Source organism: Schistocerca gregaria, chromosome 2, assembly GCF_023897955.1.
Source record: "Schistocerca gregaria isolate iqSchGreg1 chromosome 2, iqSchGreg1.2, whole genome shotgun sequence".
Lineage (NCBI taxonomy): Eukaryota > Metazoa > Arthropoda > Insecta > Orthoptera > Acrididae > Schistocerca > Schistocerca gregaria.
In genome coordinates this window covers 551,970,042-551,978,189 of record NC_064921.1, presented here as the reverse complement: position 1 = coordinate 551,978,189, position 8,148 = coordinate 551,970,042, and the positions used below count along the sequence as shown (strand labels likewise).

The window sequence follows — 8,148 nt, the reverse complement described above, 5'->3', positions numbered from 1 at the left end:
TCGCTCGGCCACCCCGGCCTGCCCAGTGGGGGAAGTGGCAACAAAACAACTATTCAACTTCGGCGTAGAATGTTTGAGTCTGGCAGTATACCATCTCATTTTAGGAGAAACATCATCCACTCAATTCCGTAGATTGCAAGAGTTTACTAGTGCGAGAACTGTCGCACAAATAACTTAACAGCTCCTGTGTCCAAGTTTCTGACAAGAATAATATACAAAGAACGGGAAAAGAACTTGAGGATGTGTTAGATGATGATCAGTTGGGCCTTAGGAAACGTTAATGCACCTGAGAGGCAGTTGCGATTGATAAAATAAACTCCGTCCGAACAGGCGTTGGAAGGCCCAACGGTACCGACGGGCTCCCGTGTCAGCCTCAGCCCACAGGTGTCACTTAACGCAGATATGGAGGGGCATGTGGTCAGTACACCGCTCTCCCGCACCTATGTCAGTGTACGAGACCGGAGCCGCTACTTCTTAATCAAGTAGCTCTTCAGTTTGCCTCACAAGGGCTGAGTGCCCTCTGCCCTGTTTGCCAACGACGCTCGGCAGACCGGATGGTCACCCATCCAAGTGCTAATCCAGCCCGACAGCGCTTAACTTCGGTGATCTGACGGGAACCGGTGTTACCACTGCGGCAAGGCCGTTGGCTGTTGCGATTGATAATGGAATCAAAAATAAAGCGGAATCAAGAGATGGTCATACGATCTGCCGTCGTCGAAAAAGCCTATGATACTGTCAAATGGTGAAAAATGTTGGAAATTCTGAGAAAAACATTTGGTAAGCTATAGGGAAGGACGGGTAGTATACAATATGTACAGTAACCAACAGGGAAAAATGAAAGCGGAAGACCAAAAACTAAATACTCCGATTAACAAAGGTGTTAGACAGGTATGTAAACTTTCGTCCCTATTATTCAATCTAGATATCGAATAAGCGATGAAGGAAATAAAAGAAAAGTGGCGTCTCACCACGCTGTGGTTGTCGCTGTCTCACCTAGTCTTCGAAGTGGCCTCTAGAGTGGCGTCTAGAGAGAGAGAGAGAGAGAGAAAGAGAGAGAGAGAGAGGTAGACAGACAGACAGGCAGAGAGAGGGAGAGAGAGAGAGAGAGAGAGAGAGAGAGAGAGAGAGAGACAGAGAGAGACGTCCTGAAAGTTCGGCGCTGTGGGATGATGGGACTTTACACACAGTGTGGATGTGTGGATCCTGGGACGACAGCAAGATTGGACGGAAGGCAAGGTCTGATTCTTTTGTGCCATGCGCAGCTACTTGTTCAGCTCTGTGCACCGATTTGCCGCGTCCGCAAGCTGTTTGAACAGATGTTAATGTTTATACTTACTTGTGTCCTTACGTATGCCATGTTACTTGGCTATCTGATTTTGGGAATAGTGTTCTGGCCTCTCCGCTCTGTGCAATTTCGAACCTGCTGGCCACCGTGCTCTCTCAGATTATTTGTCATGGTTAATGATACTATGGTTATGTAATGTGCCCAATTGTCATGCACAGCTGTATCAGGGTCATGTGCTTATCTAATTCATTTTAAAAGATTATGTCGGTTTTAAAATTCCTGATCCAGAAATCCAGCTGTTTTAAGGTTAAATATTTCTTTTCACGGTGTTTAGAAGGTGCTAGGCTCTGGTATCACTGTTTTTCAGCCCTTTTAAGCATGTTATAAGCTCTAGTTAAAGGTACGACCAAAGAGAATTGTGCATTATATTCCTTCCTGTTAGCGAATTTTATTTCTTAGCCCATTAAGAACTTATTGTAAATGTTTTGTAGGTGAAATCATAATTAAACCTAAAGTTTACTTGCTGTAAGATCCAGTCATCTGTCTTGTTGATGCACCCGCCCTTTGCCGGTAACCCCTTCTTGCCTGGTACGACTATGTAACAGTCATATGCTGGTGCGTCTACCATGACGGACCACCTCTTCTCCTTTGAGCAGCAGTGCTTGTGATTTTTAATGCTCTCTGTGCACATGAATGAACGCCGTGAACAACATCAGTCTCCAAGACTACACTCGTCACACGTCTTCCATCTTACAGTTTCCCTATGATTCTTCCCTGTGTCAAACCCTCTAAATGTTGCCTTCAGGCCATGTTGCGACGAATAACACCACCACCGTACACCGTCACAGCTCGATGATTGACACATACTGTATTTTCTGATTCCTTCAACTACCTCATGTTGCGTGGCCAACACCATTTGTTCCGACATCGCGCTGATCTCACGCCATGTCAAGTCCTGTTTCCTGTGCACGTTTAGGAGAACACTGGTAACATGCTCCCGCACTTTTATTCATTTCCACCGAGTTGTTAGTAAGCGCCGTCCTCTGTGGGCGAGCGATTCTAGGCGCTTCAGTCCGGAACCGTGCGACTGCTACGGTCGCTAGTTCGAATTCTACCTCGAGCATGAATGTGTGTATTGTCCTTAGGTTAGTTAGGTTTAAGTAGTTCTACGTTCTGCGGGACTGATGACCTCAAATGTTAAGTCCTATAGTGCTCAGAGCCATTTGAACCTTTTCTTGTTAATATGCTGCAGTACTTAACCTACATCGCACTTAAGTTTAGCATGTATTGGTATTAAAGGCAATTATATTATTTAACAAGAGGGAAAGGAATGAAATATTCAATTTCTTGGGCTGGATAACTGGATAGAAAACCGATACAGATTTCTACGCGTTGCAACTAAACCGTGAATGCGAACAAAATACTAATACCTTCCATGCTGAATACAATTGTAACATATCTTGTGTAAGTAAACCTGATATTCCACAAAGTGCAGTGACGCAAAAGCAAAAGGAGCAGGCAATGACAATCTAAAATGACGTCCCGCCAGCGTGCTTATTTCCCGAATCACAAAGATAAAACGTCGATGCTGAACACATCGGCACATTGTCACATAGCCAAGCGATAGAACACAGTGTCACGTTACCACTGATAATACGATCCTCGCTAACTGATTCTGCTTGCCAAGTTTTTCTATTGACCGGCTCATTTCAAAGTTTAGCTGACTTGCTTAATATGCGCCTTGCAATTCCCATTCTAAGATTAGCTATTGTAGCAGACAGATGGATGTGCACACGAATAAATGCAAGAAACTTGTCTATTAGCAGATAACTTATAATGCCAGTTCAACTACCAGCTGCTCTACCTCCAGTAACTACTAGTAATATTACTCAAAATTCCTAAAGAGTAAACCGCAACGAAAAGCTTGAATCACTCAGTGTGAGCTGATAGAATAAATGATATTAAAATAAATGCAATGAATAATGAGAATAAGCCAACAGCCTTGCCGCAGTGGCAACATCGGTCCCCGTCAGGTCACCGAAGTTAAGCGCTGTCGGATTGGGCTAGCACTTGGATGGATGACAATCCAGTCTGCCGAGAACTGCGGGCGAGCGGGATGCACTGAGCCCTTGTCAGGCAAACTGAGGAGTTACTTCTTTGAGAAGTAGCCGTTCCGGTCTCGTAAACTGACATACTGCCGGGAGGGCGGTGTGCTGACCACATGCCCCTCCATATACGCATCCAGTAAGCCTGTGGGCTGAGGATGGCACTGCAGCCGGTCGGTGCCATTGGGCAATCATGGCCTGTTCGGGCGGAGTTTAGTTTAGTTAATAGTGAGGATAATGTTAAGCACTTTTATGTTGTAGCCGAAAGTGATGGTAATGTTGCAACATAAACAACTTTTGCATATATTAACTTAGATTATGATGTATAGAGATCCTTCCATCTAAAGAAAAACTGACCACGGCGTGCAAAATTGCTTATTTTCACAATATGCTGCACACATATGGTACGTTACGTCTTCTCTCGTTGCTTCACGAAACTGCTAGGTTCAGAGTGACTTTTCGTTCAGCAGTGCGACCCTGCGCTGTCGATTCCGCCATTTCGTGCCGTATTTTTCGGTCGGCACCACATTCATCATTTCAGCTGAATAATATTGACTACAATAAAACTTTTAACCACTCTGCATTTATAACACTGCGACTGCCTTGATAAAGGTTTCAGGAATTCCTGAAACCATTCACAACAATGTCTGGACTTCGCTTGTTATTCGTGGTCCAGTGGCTGTTTGCACGAAAGAAGCAGTCTACTGATATACTCTTACATGCCTTTAAAAATTAATGGGTAACGGAGAAGGATGAAAATAATTAATATGCAATATACAGTCACATGATCGACGGGTAATAAGAATTTGCTGTAGAACAGCATTACAACGTAATGCCGAGAGCAATAAAAAAATTTGTTGATGGTGAAAATGCAAGAAATTATGATTGTCAGACAATTTGTACGGGAATCATTACTTTGGACATCAAGACGCACTTTGTGCTAAATTGGCAGGTATAGAGCACATGATTAAATTATTGGTATGAGTCGAAAGTTTACTGAAAAGGCAGGCATTATTATACTGTCGGTTGCAATAGCGTTTGATGGAAAGAAGGAGGAGTATGGGTACATCACATATTACCACAAAGTCCGTTGATTCAGTCAAGGGGCGTACCGGGACGATTGTTCGAATTAAGATCTGCTATTGTTGAACTTTTGAAGGAAAAGGAAAAAAAGGAATGATAATTAGAGCGTCTGGAACGGATTGCAGAATTCGCATTTCAAGTGGACTTCACTGCGCATTGTCCACATTAATAATTTTTGAAGTGAGAACAGGAAAATTTCATTTTGGAACTTCCCACAAAAATGCCGTCCACTTACCTAAGCTCAGTAGTTTTACACAAAACACAAACTTGAGAAAAGCACTATATCTTTGAAAGAAATACAAGAATAGTTTTGAAAACGGTTTTAGTACACAAGCAATCTTTCATCTGTTTTCTTTATCTGTTTTCGACAGACTTTGCTGTTTCAGCTGAGGAAGCCCGTATGCATGTGGAACTGATCAATTTGCAATACAGGGTGAACGTTAATAGAACCAACAACAAACTACAGGGATGGACCCCTGACTGGAAATGGAGAAGGGAAGGTGCTGTGGAGACGTGTCCGGAAATGCGTTGTTGCCACTGTAGATCGCACTGATGAATGACATGTCCTATGACCGCGAGCCGTGTTTTTCTTGTTCGTTGCAGTCTGCGTTGCTGACTCAGCGTACTATAAGCAGCAGTATGGTGTGGTATTCATGTAGGGAACAAGCCGAGATTGTATATGGCCAAGCTGATGAAAACGATCAAGACGCATCACGGCTATACCGAAACAACCATCCTCAAGAACACCAACCACATCATACATTTCAATCTCTTTTTTAGCGTTTGTGTGATCATGGACTCTTTCAGACAGACGACTTTGCAAGAAGAGCAGGCTCTGCAGCATAGTAAGACAAATCCTATTATACTTCCTGGCAGATTAAAACTGTGTGCATTGGCCCGCGAAAGGCAAAGGACCCGAGTTCGAGTCTCGGTCCGGCCCTCAGTTTTAATCTGCCAGGAAGTATGATATCAGCGCACACTCCGCTGCAAAGTGAAAATCTCATTCTAGAAAAACCCTATTATAACCCAAGGCAAATAGCTCGCCAACATGGTGTAAGCCAAAATATGATAATTATCCATAAAGCGACGCGCGAACGGGTGCAATGCATCCCATAGAGGTCACTTTTAATAGCTGATGCGACGTGGATGTGATGCAGCTCTGTACTATGTTCCAGGATGATTTATTGTCGTTGCACACGCACCGTCCATTTTCGGACACATATTTATAGGGCCTTTTTTCCTCCATTTCTGATCAGGAACTTCCCTGCAGTTTGTCGGTTTTATTATTTTTCACCTTGTATAATAGCCATTTAAGATACATATTCTTTTACATTGAAAACGTCCGGGTGTTCTACACTGTTTTCCTTAGGAAGCGTGTGCATGACTCCTTAATGAGGTTGCATGTGTGATGTAATGTTTCGATCAAACATGTGTGCGCTAAGGGATTTCTCTATGATGAAAGTAATATTATGTGCCAACTGTAGTGACGAATATCGGTGAAACTGTGTCTACCCGTTTGCCGACCGTTTCTACTACATATAAATTTTTATTTTGTCTTCAGCGCACTAAAAATAATTAAATGATAATGAAAATGTGTTGTGTTTGTTATTTGTGTTGTTGACAAAATATGATACAAGAAACTAAGCCACATGCAAGCCATTCAATCTACTTTCACGACTGAATTGCTATGTGGAGCAGTCAGTTTCCTCCATCTGTTTCTCCTGTTTTCCCCTTCCTGTTCAGACAACGTGGCGTCGTATCGGTGGAAGGGTGCACTCGCACAACAGAGAATTCCACACGTACAAGAGCTCTGCTTGCATGTAAAATTCTTGGCCGGCTTTGGGTTTAACGAACAACTACCTGTTGACCGAGTGCTTGCAGTCGACCACAGACTGTCAAAAAGAGCGGAGAGTTCAACGTACACACATGACACTGTTTGCAATAAAACATTAAAAAATCATGACAGATGGTTGAAACTAGTAAGTAGCTACAGTTCTTCATCATCTACAGCACAACGATGTTACTAATCTTGTTACGATGAAACGTTTCCCTTGCTTATTCTTAATCAAACCCAAATATTTTATAAATGAGATCACAGAACACCAAAAGGTGCCGTGAGATGGATTTTTAATAAGCGAATAACATCATTCATATTCAACTTCCCAGCACAGTTCAGGTTAACAGTAAGACTTTGTTGCAATTTAATGACGTCAAAAAATCGACTTCAAACTGTGTACGTAGAATTGTTAGTGTCTGCGTCAAGTATCATATTGTATTCAATTACGGTTCAAAAATGGCTCTGAGCACTATGGGACTTAACATCTGAAGTCATCGGTCCCATATAACTTAGAACTACTTAAACCTACTTAAACCTAACTAAACTAAGGACATCACACACAGCCATACTCGAGGAAGGATTCGAAACTGCTACCGTAGCGGTCGCCCGGTTCCAGACTGAAGCGCCTAGAACCGCTCGGCCACAACGACCGGCTATTCAATTACGGGATTGGTCTGTTGTGTAAGATGTGTGTAGCGTCAATGTGCAGGTATTTGTCTGTAAAATGCTTCAAGTTCCGTCTGCTGTTCGATTAAATTATCATTTGCATATTCTCGAGCGTACTGCATGGTTATTCCATGTAGATTTCAGTTCAGTTTGCTCGTTTTTAGACGTCACTGTCTTCCAATGTCACTTGTACTATTAACCCAAGTTGTAGTGGAAAACATTCTTTGAGCTAAACCGGATGCTCAATAAAGAATACTGTTAACAGCAGGTTCCAGTGTTACGTGCTTCCACTTCAAAAGTCTATTGAAGCTGTCAAGCTCAACTAATTAAAATTCCGACAGCAACGTTCATGCTAAAACATATTTTCTGACAGTACACATGGGTTTTTCCAGTGGCATGATAGGCAAGTACCAGTATCCGGGAGAGGGGCGAGGGAGGGGGCAGGATTTGTCTAGTTCAGAGATTTTGTTGAACGCTACAGGGATGGCTCAATGGGGAGTTATTCTCCCAGGTGGCAGGTGTTACCTCCCACCCGTTATCTGAAAGCAGTATTTCAAAGTGAAGTGACTATCGCGAGCGCCAAATGGCAAAGGAAATTGCCGGCAAGTGGCTGCGAAGTCTAGCTGAAAGGTCTGAAAGTAGAACATTTTCGTGGAACGGTCTGGAGCTCGCGAAATCGGTTGGTAGTCTATGGGCAGTCGTGAGCGTGGGAGTAGAGGGCTCCTGAGATTGGCAGTGCTGATTCGAGAGTATTACAGGTTTCTGTGTCCCAAGACTGGGAAACCCACGAAGTATTTCTTCTTGTATGTAAAGCTCAGAAAATTAGAAAGGGTTCTCTACGTGGGTGTGGGGTGCTCATTGATTTCATGGTTCAGGTAGGAGGGTGTTACACTTTATTGAGTATGTACACGCCCAGTAGTCAGAATGCTTGGACGGTTGATGTTTCAGTGAACGAAACTGAAGCCAGTGAATTGTGTTCTTATCCACCGAAACTGAAGTGTGAAGCTTTTATGGTGCTTTCGTGCTTTTAGGACTGTGTTCCTGTTTTGTTGTTGTGGAAAATATCGGCTGAGGCTGCTAGTACCCATATGGGAGCTAAGTACTAACAGTTAGTGGTGTGCATATTGCAGACATACGGTCGGATCTGGGAGTATTTTCTGAAAGTGATTTCA

The 8,148-nt window shown here is 43.2% G+C and overlaps 1 pseudogene; it reads right to left on the bottom strand.

Moving 5' to 3' along the window:
• Positions 1-530: 530 nt before the first annotated feature.
• Positions 531-648, bottom strand: LOC126337263 (5S ribosomal RNA; annotated as a pseudogene).
• Positions 649-8,148: the final 7,500 nt, after the last annotated feature.